This window comes from Taudactylus pleione, unplaced genomic scaffold (genome assembly GCF_031769625.1).
Source record: "Taudactylus pleione unplaced genomic scaffold, aTauple2 ptg000169l, whole genome shotgun sequence".
Lineage (NCBI taxonomy): Eukaryota > Metazoa > Chordata > Amphibia > Anura > Myobatrachidae > Taudactylus > Taudactylus pleione.
In genome coordinates this window covers 3,625,857-3,647,422 of record NW_028284571.1, presented here as the reverse complement: position 1 = coordinate 3,647,422, position 21,566 = coordinate 3,625,857, and the positions used below count along the sequence as shown (strand labels likewise).

Here is a 21,566-nt window from a genome sequence, read left to right as displayed (position 1 = left end):
GGGTAAAGCGCCACACTGTATGAGTGATATACTATATACACCAGCCACAGAGTCATTTGCCTCCGTGCAAAATGCCTTAAGCAGTTGTACAGCACTGGGATTTTTTACAATTTTAGTAGGTTGTTATAATCTTTTATTTGTATAGCGCTGATTCTATTACACAGCACTGTAAGAATACTTACATTACTCCCTGCCCCAACCGAGCTTATAGTCTAAATTCCCTACCATATATATATATATATATATATATACACACACATGTAGTATATACATCCTAGGGTCCATTTTGTCAGAAACCAAAATTTTACCCATACTGTTGGTCCTCCTGGACCAAGCTTGTCACTTTAAGATTCCTCATTTGTATGCATAAGGAAGGTAATTAGCGTCCTTTCATACAGCAGAATCTTTTCCTTTTGCTCATGAATAAACAATAGGAAAAAGAAAATCATATATTTGCTGACATGGAGACGATCCATTTCAACATGCAGCAACAGTAAAGCGAGCAGGATTTGTGTGTGTTTGTGTCAGATATCTTTATGATAAATTAATTTCCCTTATGAATGTGCCTATGCTTTAAGCATCAATAATACAGGTCACAAGTGAAATAAGAGTTGAACTGGTGACTAAGCCGCACTAGAGTGATGGATGAGCCCTGGAGACTGGAGGCACTGGGTTAATGTGACATTGCAAGACCCCTTCCAGCCAGGATTTCCACCTGACAGCAAGTATGCCTGGCCCCAATTAAACAGACCTAACAAATGGGGACTGAAACAAAGAGTTTATTGTAGGATACATCCTGATCTCTTGCACATCGTTAATCATTAATTAATAGCTCTGTAATTGCTCATGGCATGACTGAAAAAATAGGACTAGAGCAGTCATTCCTCTTCTCCAATTAGCTCTCTAGTGAATCAACAGATATGACTGGTCACGTGTCCGTGCGTTTACTTTTCGTGATCTACCTTTGCAACAGGGTGAGATGCAGACACACATAGGTGTAACCGCTTTAATAATCACAGCACTGATTAGAGGTTATCATCTGGCACACGGTAGGCTTTGCAATGTCAACAGATGAATCAATGAATGGACTGTATGGAGATAAGCCACTGTTGGCGTATACCGTGTAATGTCAGTGTAACTGCTCTTAATGCTGCCAATACTTGTCACTGTGGCTTATCAGTCAAGGTTAAACTTAAGAATGCCTATTGAACAATGGCTTTCCCAAGTGAGATTTAAAAACTTTTGCCTGCAGCATAATAACATGTGATGCGATTAAACTGCACCCTTGCTGTATACTGGTGGTATTCTTAAAATAGAAATATAATGTTTTTGACAAAGTCAGGGATATCATATTATACTAGTCAGACTTGTTTGCCTGAACAATGAGTGGGGAAGCAGCACCCACTTACACTATGACATCACTCTACATGATAAAACAAAAAATATTTTAGCAGAGTATAGATTGAATTGTGAACGTCAAAGCAATTTAGGCAAGGTGAAACAGTTTCATGTATTTTATACATTATATATTTGAACTGTCTATGTTATTACATTTTAAGCTGGATGCTCTTTGTTAAATTGTTATCATCGTATGAAAAGCATTTCACACAGACTGACAACTAGAACATCATTTGGTTAAGAGCGTTTTCAGCTCAAGGTGAACTTTGGTCAAGCAAATTCTGGTTTACTTCACCAAACATTAAATTGTTGGGCCACTGTGTACGGCGCATTGTGCAAAGAATGTTGCTGTTGGGTAGAGTATTTGCCAATGATTTCATAGTATTTCCACAAGAAATGGTTATGTTCCAAGTGTATTGGCTGGAACACTTGAGAAATATCATATGGGAGGGGGCTTCTGTTAATTGGAGACCAATAACTAAAGTATGCTAAATTCCATTTACAAATTCCCCAGTACCAATCCCTGCCCCTGGTATTTGCACTTCTTGTTAAACAGTTTATGGGACTCATGTAGAGTTGCCCAGAAACACAATTGTACTCCCACAAATCACTTTTATTTGTTCAATTGCACAGAAAAATTGTTAGTTCTTCATCCTCTTGCCAACTGAGATGCATATTTGCTTATTGCTTTGTGCACTAAAGGGAAAGACAGAACTGGTGCTGGTTAAGGTGTGTAAGCACGGCAAAAGTACAGTAACGTCACATATACTAATGTTGTCTCCAGGAGTAAAACAGGTGCATTTCGTGTATATGGTCAGCTCTGCTTTCATGGGCACATTTAGCATATGCAGTTGGAATTGAACAAAAAATACAACCAACGGATTTTGTGTCCTATAGAAAAGTTATCATTGGAACACCCGCCAGTCCATTCTGCCAATTGGGAGAGTATGATTGGTGTTGGAAATAAAATGAGAAGATTGGAGTCTAAAGTACTGCTAACAAACAGATTTATACCACTTTCAGATATAAATTCCCGGCTTCAACCCGGCTCGGACCTGGGACACCAAGCATGGGTTGAGGCCGGGTTACCATTAGCGTCGAAATCGGTCAGTTTTCGCCCCCCCCCCCCCAAAAAAAAGTGCTTTCTACAGAGTACGCAACGTACAATTTTTTTTAGGGTAATTTATCATTAGGGGGAAGGGGGTGTCCAAAGAGTTCTGAAAGAAATCCCCACATTTTTAGTCAAAAATAGGGATTTTGTTTTTTTCTCCTTGTCTGGGATGGAGAAAATTTTTCTCCAGTTTTATTCTCCATTTTCGCCTGTTTGCTGTTTTCGCAGTTGTTTTTTTTTTTTTGTAATTAGCGATTTCGCAGTTTTCGTCGCTAATTGAATATGGCCCAGGTTATTCTGGTCTTGCAGTGTGCCATTCAGTGGGCACTTGAAAATGATCTTGTCTCCAAGCACCGCTGTCCCCGACTAATCCATTTGTTTTAGGCGCGACCCGGGTCATCAAGACCGTCACACTTTTCAGACATATGCCAGACCAGGGTTGATGCGCGTTCACGCACAAAAACCCAGGTTTTAGGCGTAAGTCAGAAAGGGGTATTATTTACCATGACTCAAACAAATAAGGTTCAGGTCACATTGCTAATATGATCCAATCTACCTATCTTTAGAATTTCTTGATTTTTTTACACCAAACTAATATTTTTGAGATTTGCTTTCTTCAAAATGATGCATTCCTATTTACAAGCTGTTACACGCACTACTTACACCTCGGCGAAACCGCCATCCAAAAATACTTCAAACATCAAATCCTCTTGTATGAAAGTTTTTGGCAATAGCCTCTTGATATTTTCAAGCTTTTCTCCGTGCCTGTCCTAAAACCGCTTAGCAGGCAAACCTAATTATGTTTTTGTGAAAAAGTAATCCCAGCTGCTAGTGTCATTGCAAATAAACTTCAATTGCACAACTATTTACTTTCTTTAATTTTTAATTATTTGGCCAGGCTTCATTTCAGGCTGTCTGTTCTTTGGAGCCGCAGAGCAGTCTTCTGCAGTATACTGCTAGAGCTAAACTTTCTAGGACCAAGTTCCAGGAGTCCGTGGTTTAATCCCATCATAATAAATATTGTCGAGTTTTATTCCCAAAACACTGAGGAGATCCACAATCTCTTTCCTCATAAGCGAAGCACTGAATGGAGCTTACTGTGATCCCAGGTCTATCTGAGCTACAGAAATTGAGTTCAAGTACACCAAAATGTTTAACTTTGTATTTATAAAAATGATTAGAAATCAGTGGGACTGCAGTGCAACATGGGAATAAATGCTGAAAATCAATCATCTTTAAGGAAAAGGAGGTTGGAGAACAAAGGATGTACAGTAAATAAAATAAATGAGGGCGCACACTGTAGACTTTGTCACATTAGGCAATTGCCTTTGCTTGTAGACATCAGAAAATTACCGCCTCCTTTCATCCACCAACCCAAACAAAATGAAATAACCGTCTACAGAACATATGTTACACAGGGGGAGAACCTTATAATGAGACTGACTGGAATCCCCACTTGTCCTGCTCACTTGTAAAATACTGTTTTATCATTGGTCGGCTGAACAGCTGTAGATGAATATCAATATGACATCTGGGATTGCTTCTCCAAACTTAATAACGCTTTCATAATAACAGAACATTTATTAATTGTAATTGAAACTATAAATGAAACTATATACAGATACTCCTTATTCTCATAGGGAACAAAGCAGTCCTGAGCACATTATGGGGGAAAGTGATAAAGTGGAGATAAAGTACCAACCAATCAGTTCCTAACCGTCACTTTACAGGCTGTGCTTGAAAAATTACAGTTAGGAGCTGATTGGGTGGTACCCACTTTAGCTCTCTCCAAGCTAAGTACATCTATCCCTGTAGCAGCTTTAATATAAATAAAAAAATACAACTGGATTTTTTAACACATTTTTCTTCTCATTTATTAATGATTTGTATTTACATTAAAGGGAGTGTAGTAAAATATAACATACATTTATACGTTGTAAACATGCACATGGCAAGCTTTAGCAGTACTGCTTCAAACAAAAAAAATGTTGTGAGTGTTACTTGCAACCAATCAAATGCTGCCATGTTTTTGCAGTTTACAAAACCAAAGCAAGGTTTAGTTAGACGACACCCTCTTTCTCAAATTTGTATAAATGTCACACGCTGTAGAGCTGGAGAAGATTTTGCTCCAACAATTGCAATAAACCAATACGTTTCATTGTATATCATTGGGAGCAGTGGCGGCTCCAGAGGTGGGCTGCAGTGCGGTTCAAAATTCAAATAGGAGAGCCACACCAACTGCCAATTAGTCCCGCCCAGCGAGGTTTGGCAGCTTTTGGGGTGGTAGTTGGTGCGTGGCTCCCCTATTTGAATTTTGGTCTATGCTACAGCCCCACATAGAGGGAAAAAAGAGGGTGGGTATACAGGCGCTGTATAGAACTGCTTTACTAAGCAGCTGCTAAAAAATGGAGTTAGTCAAACTCAGTAGCAAAGAAAATGTTTAAAAAATAGCAGCGCTAAAATCTGTAGCCATCCGATATTTAAGTAATTAATTCAACGCTTTAATGAAAACACAATTTTCCAATAATACATATAACATAAAATATACATAAAAATTGATATTTAAAACAATAAAAATGAGCATCAATTGAATATATAGCTTCTTCCAACAATAGTATAGATAAGTATAGTCTGTTCCTATGTAGGCTTCCGGGTATATGAATAAGTGATGTTAATAATCTCAATCTCAATGTAGGGACATATTATGTCCAGTATATAGTTACCAGATCCTAACACCAGGTAGAGGGATGGTCCTATTTGCATACAGTCCCATATGCTGCACTTGGAGCCCTCAGATGTCCAAGGTGTGGATACATTTTGTAACCAGGTATTGGGCACAAGTTGTGCCAAACAAAATGTCCAAAGGTAACCGGAAAGCTAGTCCAGGCTTGGTGTGATCTCCCCTGAGAGAGCACATTTGTTGTATAGAGGTAGGCCACTGACTCGTTTCGCTGTGTATATAGTACAGCTTTTTGAAAAAGCTGTACTATATACACAACGAAACGCGTCAGTGCAGCATACGGGACTGTATGCAAATAGGACCATCCCTCTACATGGTGTTAGGATCTGGTAACTATATACTGGACATAATATGTCCCTACATTGAGACTGAGATTATTAACATCACTTATTCATATATCCGGAAGCCTACATAGGAACAGACTATACTTATCTATACTATTGTTGGAAGAGGCAATATATTCAATTGATGCTCATTTTTATTGTTTTAAATATCAATTTTTATATTATGTGTATTATTGGAAAATTGTGTTTTCATTAGAGCGTTGAATTAATTACTTAAATATCGGATGGCTACAGATTTTAGCGCTGCTATTTTTTAAACATTTTCCACCTAGAGAGGGAGCTAGAATTTAAACACTGATATGACGGATCGGTCAGTAGACCGATCCGCCTTCAGAGAGGCCGATTGGTAAGCTATACACACTTACCAATCGGCTGCTCGATCTGTCTGTGGTGACATCAAAAACTGGGCAGGCATTTAAACTTGCTCGGATAAAATGCTTTAATGAACCCTAACCTTTTGCATACATATACAGTATGTATACAGCATGGTTCCAAAAGGAAGTGTACCTGTTTTTATTCTCCCATCCCTGCCGATTACTCCGTTGGGGACTATACTTGTGATAAAGATGGACAGGTCCCTCTCCCAATTGGATATTCCACCTGCCATTGTCATTCCTAGAAATTCTGTGTGGTTCTTAACGATGTTCACAACCTTCTCCACACATAGGACTGTCCGATTAGCTTTCTGGTAGAGAAAGTAACAGTGATTGTTAGTTTATATTCTCCCCATCACCAGGAGAAGCGCGCAAGGATAAGGGCACAGTAATACAGTTTATCACTACACACCCTCCCATCAACGTGGTTTATTGGAGAACTGTGGTGACATCATTGTGCATTAGTGGCAAGCCGCATTGACACAAATCACATTACCATGACCCATCAACTCTGCCTTTGTAGCCTTCTCTGCATTTCTCACAATGCTGGTCTACAAAGTCCACATGGCCGGATGAAGGTGATGGCCCCTACCAATAAAATTGTCAATAAGATATGCTGGCAATGTTTTTAAAAAGTATACTGTGAAAATACTCCCAGCACCAAAATCGTATTAAAAACACTGTAGTGCCCACAGTTCACATTATGCCACACATAAACCCTAATTCACATATGCCACAGTGCCTTCCACACTGGTGATGTAGCTATGTGTAGATGCCACCAAGTGTGTAGGAGCCCCTGGGCAACCTCCTTGGCCGCCCTGTTGTTAATCCGGCTCATAAAGTAGGTGGGTTTGACATAGATGAGTTCTTCTGATTAACAGCAGTGTGCTCCAGGAAACCAAATTTGAAGATTACCTACTATTTAATACTGAACAACTAGTACAGGGAATAAAATACTTAGAAATATATGCTTTTTTTGGAAGTTTTTTGAGCCACATCCAATTGTAACCTGGCTTTTTTCCAACTATTACAAAAAGCTGGCTGCAGGGCCATAATAACTAGGGGTGCGTGAGCAGTGGCCTCGCCCAGTCCAGCAGGCTAGAGAATGGAGGAAGAGGAGCAGGGCATGGTGGGATCAGCATGGAGAAGTAAGGTAGTGGGAGGAGGAAAGAGAATGGGGGAATAGGAGCAGGGCATGGTGGGATCAGCATGGAGAAGTAAGGTAGTGGGAGAAGGAAATAGAATGGGGGAATAGGAGCAGGGCATGGTGGGATCAGCATGGAGAAGTAAGGTAGTGGGAGAAGGAAAGAGAATGGAGGAAGAGGAGCAGGGCATGGTGGGATCAGCATGGAGAAGTAAGGTAGTGGGAGCAGGATAGAGAATGGAGGAAGAGGAGCAGGGCATGGTGGGATCAGCATGGAGAAGTAAGGTAGTGGGAGAAGGATAGAGAATGGAGGAAGAGGAGCAGGGCATGGTGGGATCAGCTTGGAGAAGTAAGGTAGTGGGAGAAGGATAGAGAATGGAGGAAGAGGAGCAGGGCATGGTGGGATCAGCGTGGAGAAGTAAGGTAGTGGGAGAAGGATAGAGAATGGAGGAAGAGGAGCAGGGCATGGTGGGATCAGCGTGGAGAAGTAAGGTAGTGGGAGAAGGAAAGAGAATGGAGGAAGAGGAGCAGGACATGGTGGGATCAGCATGGAGAAGTAAGGTAGTGGGAGAAGGAAAGAGAATGGAGGAAGAGGAGCAGGGCATGGTGAGATCAGCATGGAGAAGTAAGGTAGTGGGAGCGGGATAGAGAATGGAGGAAGAAGAGAAGTCCATTGTGGGAGCAGGATGGGGAATGGAGATAGAGCAGCTCCCTGCGCTGCCACTAATTGTAAATCATATTGTAACAGTTCAGCCCATAAAACTATGCTCATCTGATAACAGGTTCAGTGACAGAAAAAAAGCAAACATTAAGATACCTAATTTTGTAACATTTTATTAATTATGAAATTGAGGCTTAATTGGATGCAGCATCAAATCTATTTACTAACTAAGCATTAAGCAACCTGTAGCATTGCATTATCTTAAACACTTTAGTTATACATCCATCTTGGCTCTAACCTATGGAGTTAATTTAAATAGTTTTCTGTGGTTAAAAGACTGGTTTTTTGCATGCCATGTTGTGGTAAATAAATAACTGAAAATCTAAAATAATGACCTTTTTAAATAAACAGGCTCAGACTTGTGTCTTACGTACAGTGGACGCATTTGTTGCCCAGACGTTAGCAGGACAGATGCACACGGACATATCTCACAATTCATCCATCTTTACAACACTAGCCTATTCTGTGCTAATCCCTCCAAAAAAAGTGTTGCAACCGTTTTGCCCTTCCTACACTGATACACTTCCAAGGAAAGCCCATGGGAAGCTACAGTACATTTTTGTGCTTTGAACCATGTTATGAAGGAAACCTCTCTATTTTGTCTTTTGTGTACTCAAGATTTCGTCTGACAGCACTCGCAGCGCAGAAGGCTGTGTGTGTGTCTATAGGTAGGGCTATGAGTGTGTGTGTCTATAGGATAGGGAGGGCTGTGTGTGTGTGTGTCTATAGGTAGTGCTGTGAGTGTGTGTGTCTAGGATAGGGAGGGCTGTGTGTGTGTGTGTGTGTGTGTGTGTGTGTGTGTGTGTGTGTGTGTGTGTGTGTGTGTGTGTGTGTGTGTGTCTATAGGTAGGGCTGTGAGTGTGTGTGTCTATAGGATAGGGAGGGCTGTGTGTGTGTGTGTCTATAGGTAGGGCTGTGAGTGTGTGTGTCTATAGGATAGGGAGGGCTGTGTGTGTGTCTATAGGTAGGGCTGTGAGTGTGTGTATCTATAGGATATGGAGGGCTGTGTGTGTGTGTCTATAGGTAGGGCTGTGAGTGTGTGTGTCTATAGGATAGGGAGGGCTGTGTGTGTGTGTGTCTATAGGTAGGGCTGTGAGTGTGTGTGTCTATAGGATAGGGAGGGCTGTGTGTGTGTCTATAGGTAGGGCTGTGAGTGTGTGTATCTATAGGATATGGAGGGCTGTGTGTGTGTGTCTATAGGTAGGGCTGTGAGTGTGTGTGTCTATAGGATATGGAGGGCTGTGTGTGTGACTATAGAGTAGAGAAGGGTGTGTTTGTGTGTGTCTATGGGGTAGTGAAGGCTGTGTATGCAGGGCTGCCATCAGAAATTATGGGGCCCGGGACTACCAAAATAGGCAGGGCCTCCCCCCTTCCCACAACCCCAGACACTTAACTAAGTTACCACACTCTTCTTATTATTAAGTTCTAGCTGCTCCCCAGTCCTCACATGCTGTGGCTCCTCGGGGAGAGGCAGTGGCTGGCAGGAGAGATAGGTGACTGGTAGATATAGTGTGAGATTGAGAGGTAGTGGGTGACAGGAGAGGGTGAAGGGGATAGGCAGTTGGTGATGCCAGGGACAAGGTGACAGGGAAAGGCAGTGGGTGACGCCAGGGATAGTGTCAGGAAGAGGTAGTGGGTGACGCCGGTGGTAGGGTGACAGGCAGTGGGTGACAGGGAGAGGCAATGGGTGACGCCAGGTAGAGGGAGAAAAGGAAAGGCAGTGGGTGATGCCAGGTAAAGGGTGAAAGGCAGTGGGTGACAGGTAGAGAATAATGGGGAGAGGCAGTGGGTGAGATATAGGGGGACACTGGGCTGGATGGAAAGAGGGCAGTGAGATGGTGGTGGGAGGGGGGAACACTAGGATGGAGAAGGGGAACCCTGGGCTGGATGATGGCGGAACACTGACTAGCCTGGCTGGGGTTCTTGCTGAGGGGCAGTTAGATGGAGGCAGTGGGCTGGTTGGGGAGGGAAGGGGGTAGACACTGGGATGGGGGAGTCAGTGAGATGGTGGGGGACACTGGGCTGAATGGGGGTGCACTGGACAGGATGAGAAGGGGGATCACTGTGACTGGACTGTTTGCATAGTACCTGAGCCAAATAGAATTGCACATGGTACATGTGCTGGGGTTTTGGAAAGGCAGAGACAACAGAGCAATGATCTGCACAACAAAACGTGTAATCTGTAGAACTGCTTTTCCACATCTTTTGTTTTGCAGCTCATTGGACTCTCTCTCTGCAATTCCAAAATCCGGCACATGTACAATGTGCAATTCTAATATATTTGGCACAGGCACAGCATGTGCATATGAAATAAAAACTACACCTGACCTTACCTGTATGGTGGTTTCTCTGTGATGGGGAACCTCTGAAGAAATTGATCCTCCCTGGGCAGATGGTGTCTTCAGTCTTTATTCACTATTCATGTAGGAAAATGCCTGTTTGTGTAGGAATATAACTAATGTCATTATCATACAACAAAGGTTCAACCAGACTCGCCACCTGTGTCTCCTCCGGCCTGCTGCCCATGTGTCACTCCAGCCTCCTGCTCCATGTCCTATCTATCCCCTTGTCTTTCCAGCTACATACCCCATGTTATCTCCAGCCTCCTGCTCCCTATGTCACCTCCAGATCCCTGCAACATTCCAGATTCCTGTCCCGTCTCCCCTCCAGATCCCTGTCATTCAAACCTCTCTGCCCTGTGTCATCTCCAGATCCCTGCGCCATTCCAGCTTTCTGCCCACTTTCCTCCCCGTCTTTCAAGCCACCTACCCCCTTGTCTTTCCAGCCTGCCACCCCTTTGTCTTTCAAGCCTCCTGCCCCCTTTCCACCCCTGTTTTTCCAGCCTTCTGCCCCCTTTCCACCCCCGTTTTTCCAGCCTTCTGCCCCCTTTCCACGCCTGTTTTTCCAGCCTCCGGTCCCCTGTCCACCACCGTTTTTCCAGCCTTCTACCCCCTTTCCAGCCTTCAGCTCTCTTTCCCCCCCGTTTGTCCAGCCATCTGCCCCCTTTCCAGCCTTCTGCCCCCTTTCCAGCCTTCTGTCACCTTTCCAGCCTTCAGCCCCCTTTTCACCCCCGTTTGTCCAGCCTTCTGTCCCCTTTCCAGCCTTCTGCCCCTTTCCACCCCTGTTTTTCCAGCCTCCGACCCCCTGTCCACCACCGTTTTTTACATCCTTGTGCCCCCTTTCCACCCCCTTTTTTCCAGCCTTCTTCCCCTTTCCAGCCTTCTGCCCCCTTTCCACCCCCGTTTTCCAGCCTTCTGTCCCCTTTCCAGCCTTCTGTCCCCTTTCCAGCCTTCAGCCCCCATTCCAGCCTTCAGCCCCCTTTCCAGTCTTCTGCCCCCTTTCCACCCCCGTTTGTCCAGCCTTCTGCCCCCTTTCCAGCCTTCAGCCCCTTTTCCACCCCCGTTTGTCCAGCCTTCTGTCCCCTTTCCAGCCTTCTGTCCCCTTTCCAGCCTTCAGCCCCTTTTCCACCCCCGTTTGTCCAGCCTTCTGTCCCCTTTCCAGCCTTCTGTCCCCTTTCCAGCCTTCAGCCCCTTTTCCACCCCCGTTTGTCCAGCCTTCTGTCCCTTTTCCAGCCTCCTGCTCCCTTTCCACCCCCTTGTTTTCCCAGCCTATGTCCCTTCTCTTACCTTTTACATGATCCTCCATTAGCTGGTCCGGGTCTCAGTCCCACGCGGCCGGCGGCTCCTCTCTTCAGCAGGGAGCGCGACATGACGTCACAAGGTCAGCGTCGCGCTCCCAGCAGTCCTTCAGGTAGGAGGAACTGTGTCACAGCAGGAACTGCCGCTGCGCTGCCGAGCAAGACCATATAACTCGGCAGCGCAGCGGCAGTTCCTGCTCTGACACAGTTAATAATGGTGATGCATGTATGGCGTGGGAGAGCTGCCGGCAGTACTAGGAGCGCCGCGGGCAGGGTCCCCATAGTGTCCGGCTGCTGCCATGGCTTGTGCAGCAGCAGGGCTTAGCAGCAGGCGGGCCCCCAGAGTGTCTGGCCGCGGCTGTTAGGGTGCAGAGCAGGAGGACTTTCCTGGGCTTGGGCTGCAGCGGACGGGCGGGCCCGGGACTCCAGTCCCGGCAGTCCCCCCCTGATGGCGGCCCTGTGTGTATGTATGCGTGTGTCTGTAGGGTAGGGAATATAGATTGTAAGCTCCACTGGAGCAAGGACTGATGTGAATGACTAAATATTCTCTGTAAAGCACTGTGTAATATGTGTGCGCTATATAAATAACTGTTAATAGAAAACAAAAAATAAATTAGCTCTAATAGATAGCAAGTAGACATATAGTAGGCTGCCACAGCTGCTGATAGTATTTTACTTTGTTGCAGCAATGTTAAATATCTTTGAAGACCATTTTACCTGTTTTGCTAAAAAGACCATTATTGAAACCTGTTCCACGTGTTCACAAAGGGATGTAGTCGGTAAGTATTGGGGTACTAGGGGGAGGGTTAGGTTTAGGCACCCGGGAGGGGGTGTTAGGTTTAGGGTGCGGGAAGGTTAGGCTTAGGCAATAGGGCGGGGTTAGGGTTACGCATCAGGGAGGGTTAGGGTAGGGGTTAGAAAAACACTTACCTGTCTTCCCTATGGGTGTCGGGATTCTGGCTGTCGGGATGCCGCTGTCGGTATTCTGACCTGCAACATCCCAACACCCGGGATTTCATACCCAACTCGTTCAAATGGTTCTCTGCCATTGATGGCACTGAGGCTCGCAATGTTTTTTTCTTTCACCCTGACCCCGGCACACAGAGCATAGCTCCACCCCCTGATGCAACCCATGCCAGGGCCATAACTAGGGGTGAGCGAGTGGTGCGGCTGCACAGAGCACAGCGCTCTGTGGGCGGCACCACCGCTCACTCACAGCTTCTGCATCTGGCTAGCAGAGTGCCTGTAACAACACCTTGCTGCCAGAATCTATACAGCGGTGCCGCCTGGAGCGTACTTAGGACGCTCCAGACGGTCACAATGCTGCCCTTACAGCACCATGGAGCATCCTGAGGACGCTCTGGGCATTGCTGTAATCACCTGCTTCCGGCGCTGGGTACAAGCCGTGCCCCCTCCGTGTGACGTCATGCAGAGGGGACGTGGCCTGCACGGGTGCCGGGAGCACTAGCTACGGCACTGACCCACAAAGCCCCAAACTCATCTCTGATTGTCCTGCTGCCTGGTCAGTAATAGAGCAGGGATAACCAGCGGTGAGGTGAAACCATCAATGATTCTTAGTCAATGGTTTCATACCATCAAGGTATACCCCCAATGCTACTATCGATGGTTAACCCACCGATCACTTGTGAGTGATCAATCCCCTTTGCAACATACAAGCTGATAATTATTATGATCAGAAGCTGCATCTTATTGGTTTAATGACTCCCACTGATATTAAACCATTAGTAGTGCAGCTGCTGCCTTTTCATCAAATTAATACAATGATAGTTGCAATCCATATGCAGCACAAAAGGGAAGCAGGCGGGAAGCCGACGGACGAAATCCCGGCAAGCTACTAATGACCAGCATTGAAATTCCGACGCCTGTCATTAGACCTACGCCTGGAGCCCGACACATGGCTTACCGATCGAAGATAAGCCAGGCACCGGAGGCGGACAGCCGTGGGGAGGGAGGGTTAGGGGCTCCCGGAGGGGTACTTAGGGTTAGGCACCCCCCTGGGAGGTTAGGGTTAGGCACCCCCCGGGAGACTTAGGGTTAGGCTGCGGGGAAGTGGGGGTTAGGGTTAGGCACTTGGGGGGAGGTTAGGGTTAGGCACCCCTAAGGGAGGGTTCGTGTTCGGGGGTAAAAAAAAGGTTAGCGATACTTACCTTTTCTAGCTTCGGGATTTTCACCCCTGCAGTGCTTCCGCTGTCGGGATTTGAACCGCTGGCTGTAAGTCATATCGATTCCGCACAAAAGCAGTTTGACATTTGATCGGTTAAGGGGAAAGGCTATGGATATTTGTCTCTTCTATAAAAAAAAATTTTTCATCTAGTTATACTTATTTTTTACATGGGTAATGTGACTTTCATTATATATTAACACTGTCCAGGCACAGACAGACTACCACTGGCATCTCCTGGAGTAAGCCAGGCACATGTACTACTGTTCTTTCTAGGAGTAAAGCACATGCAACCCTTGCCAAACTGGACGCATCGTGTGCTAAGCAAATGCATCTTTTATACACTTGTGCTTTAAATGAGTGCACTCTTTAATGTAGGGAAAGTATGTAGTGACAGACAAATGAGTACAATGGATGGCCCCTGCCTTTGGCTAAATTCATGTCAAATAGAAGTCATAGGATCTACTACTGAAATCTTGACCGGATACCTGTATTGCACCGTAATTATATTTGTGTCTCAATTTACTAGCCTAAAATATCCTATACAAGTCCACTTCACCATGCATACATACCCATGGTGATTGGTACAATTAGCTTTTAGAAGTTATCGCACACCTAGGGCATGATACTGGGTCGGACGCAGCAGCGATGCCAGATGCAGTGGAGCATTTTGTTTTTCCGCACTGTGGAGCTCATTCAGACCCGGACACTAAGCTGCGCTCTCACGCAGCTAAAAGGGGCCGGGTATGCAAATGCCGCGATCGCACTGTCTGGTGTTTGGACGCCCTCTATGTCTTAGAGAGCGACGGCAGAGCGAACGCACGCCGGTATAAAGACGCCCACTTTTCTCTCTTAACACATGTCATCTCCAGGAAGTGTAGCAACAATCGGAACCATCGAGAGCCATCGGTGCTGCAAGCACTGCGATCACAGCAGGCTGAAAAACAACCAAGTGATGTGTACAATGACGCATCTTTGCTAATTATGCACACCCATAAAACTCTGTTTTGACAGCCAGACACACCTGCGTTCGCAGCACCACTCCCCCGTTCACGAGCACCTTCCCCTGTTACCACCCACAGATGGTGCTATCTGTCACTGTGTACTACGAGAGAACGATTCCCGATCGCACTGAGTGACGCACGCATGTGCATATTGACGCATGCGCAAACGGGTGACTATTGCCCAAAGCGTGCGTCCGCGGCTTAGCGAGCGTGTCTGAATCAGGCCCTGTGTGCGCATCCAGGTAGTGTGTGCACACACCAATGCTTTGACAATGTAGTGGGCGTCCCTGAGTAGTGACAGGGAGGTGATATAGCGCACACATGGAGATTGTCAGGCACAAGTTTCGATGGTGTGACCGATGCGTCTAAAGATGCACCAAGCTGTAATTAAGCGTATTACAGAGGCTAACAGTGGGCGTCTCATTCTACTCAGAATCAGGCCCATAGGCTGTTTTAATGGATTTTAATATGTTTTGTTTTTTTCTACAATCACATTTTATTTGGAATAGTAAAACCTTTTTCTGAGCTGGTTCATACACAGCTCTCGCTAATAGAATATATTAGGGCTGTTAGAGTTTATAGTAGTTATACAGTCTTTGCACTTTGCCAGGTAATAAAAGGGGAAAAATGTGACACTGAGTGTAAAATGAGATTTATGAATTATCAAATCTTTTTCATAGTAATAATTAAGTAATACATTACTTAATAACTTTGTTTAGTCTGGTGGTTGAAAACATCCTGTCTTAAATCTTCCATTTTAAGCAGTTATTTTAAAACAAGAAACAAAGGAATTTATTACTGTTGCTGGAAGAATCTTGCGTTTTGAAAAGCTGGTCACTTTGGCTGGATTACACATCTGCTGTTGCAGTCATATTTACATACAATGGACTGGATTTGTTTTCAATACCTCTGGATTCAGTCTGTCAGCACATTTAATACTAACTATTTGTTGCAACGTGCAGGACACAAGCACCAACGTCCCACTAGACGCCATAATGTTTACTACTGATGGCCTGGGGTCACTGATGTCTCCTTAGATGATGTGCATGGATTCTTCAGCTTACATAAATACAGTAAATGTGCTTTGAGGATAAAAAAAATAACAAAAGCATAGTAGTATAAGCATTATTTTGGTATACTAATATTCTAGCTTTCACATGGCAGTGTGTGCTACTTATGTGGAATCGTACACCTTTGTTTAGCATTGGGAAACCTGGTGATAAAACAAGTACAGTTAACTCAAGAAAGGTCTGAAATGGGAGCCCTGGTTCAGGTGAACGTGTGCACTCACCAATGCCATGCACACACACGCTAATAGTACATATTATGTCATCAAATATCTACTATTTAGTAGATTATGCTGAATTTGTTAATGCGGGCAACAGAGAAGAGAAGTGTAAGGAGGAGATTTATCAAACCTTCTAAAGAAGACAAGTGGAGATTTTGCCCTTAGCAACCAATGATATACTAGCTATCATCTTACAGAATGTACAAGATTATTATAGCTAGAATCTGATTGGTTGTTTTGCTCAGGACCTCCACATGTCTGTTTTAGAAGTCTCCTATGACTCATCAGAGTCGCACTACAGATCATCAATTACTAGCCACAAAATATGTAGACATGCAGAACATGTGCTTTGGACATTTTCACCTTTTTTTGACCACTTTATATATTCATGGTATAATGCACACTACTACTTCTACTACTAGTACTATTATTACTACTATTATTACTAAGAAGAGTCCTACTATTACGTTTATTATTACTAGGACTACTACTATTACTACTATTATTATTACTACTACTATTATTACTACTACTATAAATACTGCTCTTACTACTATTACTACTACTGCACTCATTTCTACTACTATTACTATTGCTACTACTACTATTGCTGCTGCTACTGCTATTATTACTGCTACTACTGCTATTATTACTGCTACTACTACCATTACAACTACTACTTTTACTACTATCTATTACTACCACTCTTACTACTACTGTGGTGCTAATACTTCTAGCACTACTGTTGTTACTACTATTGGTGCTTCTACTACTACTGTACTTTTGGGAATTAGGGGAGCATGCAGCAAAGGTCTGTCCATTCAAAATATTTCCTACTGTAATCCATATTCTTAATTACAGATTTTTTTTCTTTTTCCTCCTATCGATACTTTGTGGAGCCTCGTTCAAGTCTGAAATAAGGCATGAAAGTAATTAGCTACCAAGACAAGATATCACGTCACATATGATGAATGCTTTTATGACATTGATAAACTTGGTGCTTTGCTGTATAAATTGCAGCTGAATGGTGCAAAAGTTTTCCAGTCAAAAAATTCAAGCTGACTGGTAACCAGACGTCCTTGTAATCTAGACTGACAAATACAAGTGTATAGTCATTTATAATGTTACAATTTGCATTCACAAATTGACACCTAGCAAAAAGCTTGAAAACGTCCCTGCCATTTGAGATGCAAACAAGCCTTGGCTATGTAAGTGTCTACGTTAGTGATGTTTTATAAGTTTTAATTCCAAATAGCAAGCGGATGGAAATTTATTTTGGCAGAGGATAGCCTCATAAAATAGTAGACTAGAATTGTAGACATATTTCATGAAAGTGGGTTACAGTATGTTCTGCAACTCTAAACAATATTAAGGAGTCTATGTACTAAGCTTTGGAGAGATAAAGTGGATGGAGATGATGTGCCAACCAATCGGCTCCTAACTGCCACTTTACAGGCTGTGGGTCTCATTCAGACCCGCTCGGGAGCGCAGGACGCTCGCAAGCGGGTCGATGGTATCCAAATGCGCATGCGCACGACGGAGGCTGCTCCGTCGTGCGCATGCGCGAGACCCAGCGAGCGACGGGGAAGTCGTCGCTCGGGGTCTCGCACCAAAGGGGGCGTGCTGTCGATGGTGAGTGACAGCACGCCCCCTTTGGTGGGCGTGTCGGGGGCATGGCTGCCAGACGGAGGCGTTCCCATGGGAACGCCTACCGTCTGGGTCCGGCCCCACTGACATCACTAGTGATGTCAGTGGGAGTGATTTTGGCTCTGATAGAGCCAAAATCACTCCAGGGCTTGCGGTCACTGAGACCCTACCGCAGGGTCTCGTCACAAGCCCGATAGTCTTGACCATCGCGACCACCATCATGGACGCTCGCATAAGCTGTGGGTGGTAACCCACAGCTATGCGAGCGTCCAAGAGGCCGCTCCAATATTAGGTAAGAGAGCCCTGATTCAGAGCGAGCGCTCTGGTCAGAGCGTCCGGCTCTGAATCAGGCCCTGTGTTTGAAAAATGACATTTAGGAGCTGATTAGTTGGTACTTTATCTGTCTCCAAGGCTTGGTACATAGACTCCTACGTAGGAATCCAAACATCCCATTCCCATGTCCTGCTATTTTCATGGATCTTCGATCAATTTTCCAGTATAGAACAAAGGGTACATAGTGCTGCACAATAAAGACGTGTAAATCTGACCATCTTAAAAGCATGCCACTGCCTTTCATGATCTACATATATAAAAAAATTAAGCTAATTGCTGTCCTTTGTCTGTATTAACAAATACATACACTGGTAGGTTGGTCGCTGCCTACATCAGCCATGATCACAGTTTGCAGTTTTTCAAATAAGCATTTCACTTTCTCAATTATATGGAACATTAGCATTCAACAGTGTGAGCTCTGAGACCTGTGTATAATTCATTAGTAGAATCCCCCTAGGCGCATAAACACTGCTTGTAAATCCCACTTAATGCGTACAGTAAACACACATCACATCAATACAATGTGTCCATTGTTTGGCTTCATCGCTAGACTTCCCATTTAACTGAAGACATTGTTGTAATGTTGTTTTTCTGTCCCTTCATTAGCCAGTAAGAGTGCTGTGGTGAATACAAACGTGAAAACATTAAAATCAGTTATATATTTCTGAACAATGATATGTGATATATATGAAACATTATTTTTACCCCCAATTACATAAAAAAAAAAAATGTGCCCCCATAAGAAAACCATTGTCAGTTTCTTCATTAATACAGAATGATTGCCTTCATTAAAATTGTATTGGGGGTCCTCACGTTCTGATTGGTCACATAGGTGCAGCAGTTATGTGGTGGTTTATTCTGGCAGCTTGACCATTTAGAAACTGCCAGTGGGGCCCAATTCACCCTCCAAACTGTGGAATAGTAAATCGATGGACAGCGGGGTTAAAAATGCCACCAAATCCGCCCTTTAGTAAATTTACGCCTCTAAGTGCGTACACACTAGACAATGTGTGTACCCAGCGATATCGGCAGCGGCAGGAGCCGACAGGGGTTCCGGCATCGAAAAGTGCATACACACTTGCCGATGCTGGCAACAACGAACGACAGCAGAGGGGGGTGCGGAGCCATGCTCCATTCCGCAGCATGGTATCGCTAATGATATCCCCAGATTGTACTGCAAATAGAGACAATTGGGGATATCATTAATGACCTGCGGCAGCGCGCATCGTTAACGATATAGTGCGTACACACTAGATGATTAAACAAAATTAACGTAACAATGTGTTGTTATCGGCAATATCGTTTAAAACATCATCTAGTAAATTAGCAAAATAGCGTTTGTCTAAAATTCACAGCGCCGGTTTCTGCTGTAGATTATAATCGGAAGTAAAACATTTAAGTTTGATTTTGCAGTTGTAAATACAGGCTGATTTACCCATGACTAATAATCAAGAATAAATTTGATCATACTATTTCATTTAAATGTAATTTATTTGAATTATCAACCATTATATCCATATTCACAAAACTGTTATTCTTTGGCTAGTACAATTTGGATGTTTAACAATTTTGCTTAGAGAACAATGGAATGCTGAGTTTAGTAGATTGGTGCAGCTGCTAGGAAAGAGGTAGAATATAGGGTAATAGCTGGCGAGTTGCAGGCATCCACGAGATGTCTGCAATTTGGGATGTAGTCAGGATGCCAGCGGTCGAAATGCCGACCGCCAAAATCCTGACACTGAAAGCCTAGCATGGGACTAAAGATGGGTGTCTAAATTCTGACGCCTATCATTAGCCCCACATCGAAATCCCGACGGCCGGTATACTGAACATAGGTTAGCCGGGTGTCGGGACCTGCTAGCCGCGGTTGGGGGAGGGTTAGGTTTAGGCACCTCCGGGGGGACTTAGGGTTAGGCACCCTCCCCCGGGAGGGTTAGGTTTAGGCTAGGGGAAGGTGGGGTTAGGGTTAGGCACCACCGGGAGGGAGGGTAGGGTTAAGCACCCCCCCGGGAGGGTTAGGCTAAGGGTACGGGGAGGGGGCATTAGGGTTAGGCACCACGCGGGGTACTTAGGGTTAGGCACTCCCAAGGGAGAGTTAGGGTTAGGGGGGGAGAGGTGAGGGTTAAATATACTTACCAGCCGGCGTCAGGATTACCCAACCCCTGCAATTTAGCTGCTAGATTTAAAGCTGCAATTACATATACCCCACAGTCTTCAGTCTTACATTTTGCTAGCTTCCTATACTTTGCCTAACTAAAGAAGAACCCCCTCCTTAAACTATGAGAATTCTGTTGGCTCATAACCGTTCAGTTAGCTCCTGCTGCACTGGTCACTGGCCAACAGCTGGGAGAAGAATGAGAGTAAACTGTACCCATTACAGGATAGTCAGTGAAGCTGGATGGACAGATGCCGTGGTTTACACAGTCTGCTCCCTAGACATCCTTATAATGCAGGTGAATTATTTCCACTTATTCTAGTAGGTGCAGTGCCCATGGGAACTATGAAATATAATTTTTTGTCTTACAAAATATATTGACTAGAAAATGTATTTATTTAACAAATAATAAACAGTATCATTATGTTCTTGGTATTGTATTCCTATGATGGTAGAAAAAAGCCCTCAGGCTACTGAGGCGGAAAATGTAATATTGTCAGCACAGACGCAGAATAATGAATACAGACACCTTCCTCCAAGTTACAATTAATGAAATCTAAAGATACTATTTCAGACTGTAGATATTTATTGCAGTCTGTAGAATATAATTAAAAAGGCCAATGTGCTTGTATCGCCTCCAGTTGGCGTATATATAAATAAGAATGACTTTATTGCAAACATGCTAATAAAGGAATTGCTGGGTTCAGGCAAGGTAGAGTTACAAAAAGCAAGGACAGAACATTTCAGCTCATCAAAATGTTTTGGTTAAAAAAAAAACCCACGTAAAGTGGAACTGAGGAGGCCTGTGGCCCCAGGAGCTCACAATCATTTTATGTCACAGACGCTTCTTCTGAGCTCTGAAGGCTACACTCTGCTTGTTTATACTAAACAATGTTGGTCATCTAAAAGCTTTCACTTTTCTGCTCTTCTGACTCAGTATGGAATAATGGCTATGTCCATTAGTACAATATTTGCAATAAAAGTCTGTTTTATTGATTGCTGTAGCTGTTGGTGCTATAAGCACTTAGGGACAATTCTGTGGACGCCAATGCAACGTAAACACTTACTGCTAACACTGCTAAGCCTCATCTGTAAGCTAACTGTATGCTATCGTAGGGCATAAGTATGCACACTATAGACGCCTGATGTAAAACAATCAAAATCTAATCAGGTTGAATCAGATTGGATTTAATCTGGCAGGATACAAATTAGTTTAGCTGCTGTCCCTCATTGCCACAAGAACACTGATTGAGCCTCAAATAGCAAGAAAGTGAGTGCAGCCAATTTGTATTGCTCACAGATCCAATCAGACTGCTACACGTGTGGTAAGCATTCATTAGCATCCTTATTAACACAGGGACAGAAAGGATATATTTTATTATGCTCTGACAGAGGGGAGATCCCAAACATAGGAAAGTATTAGAGAAGCACCTCCCCTAATTTGATGACAACAGAGTAAATAGAAAGTGTCTCTCAATTTTTAATGTT

General features: G+C 44.1%; 1 protein-coding gene across 5 annotated transcripts in view; it reads left to right on the top strand.

Annotated features, from left to right (window-relative positions):
* LNX1 (ligand of numb-protein X 1) overlaps positions 1–21,566 on the top strand; it is a 224,961-nt gene that overhangs the window by 52,835 nt on the left and 150,560 nt on the right. The gene's annotated exons all lie outside the window — the stretch shown is intronic.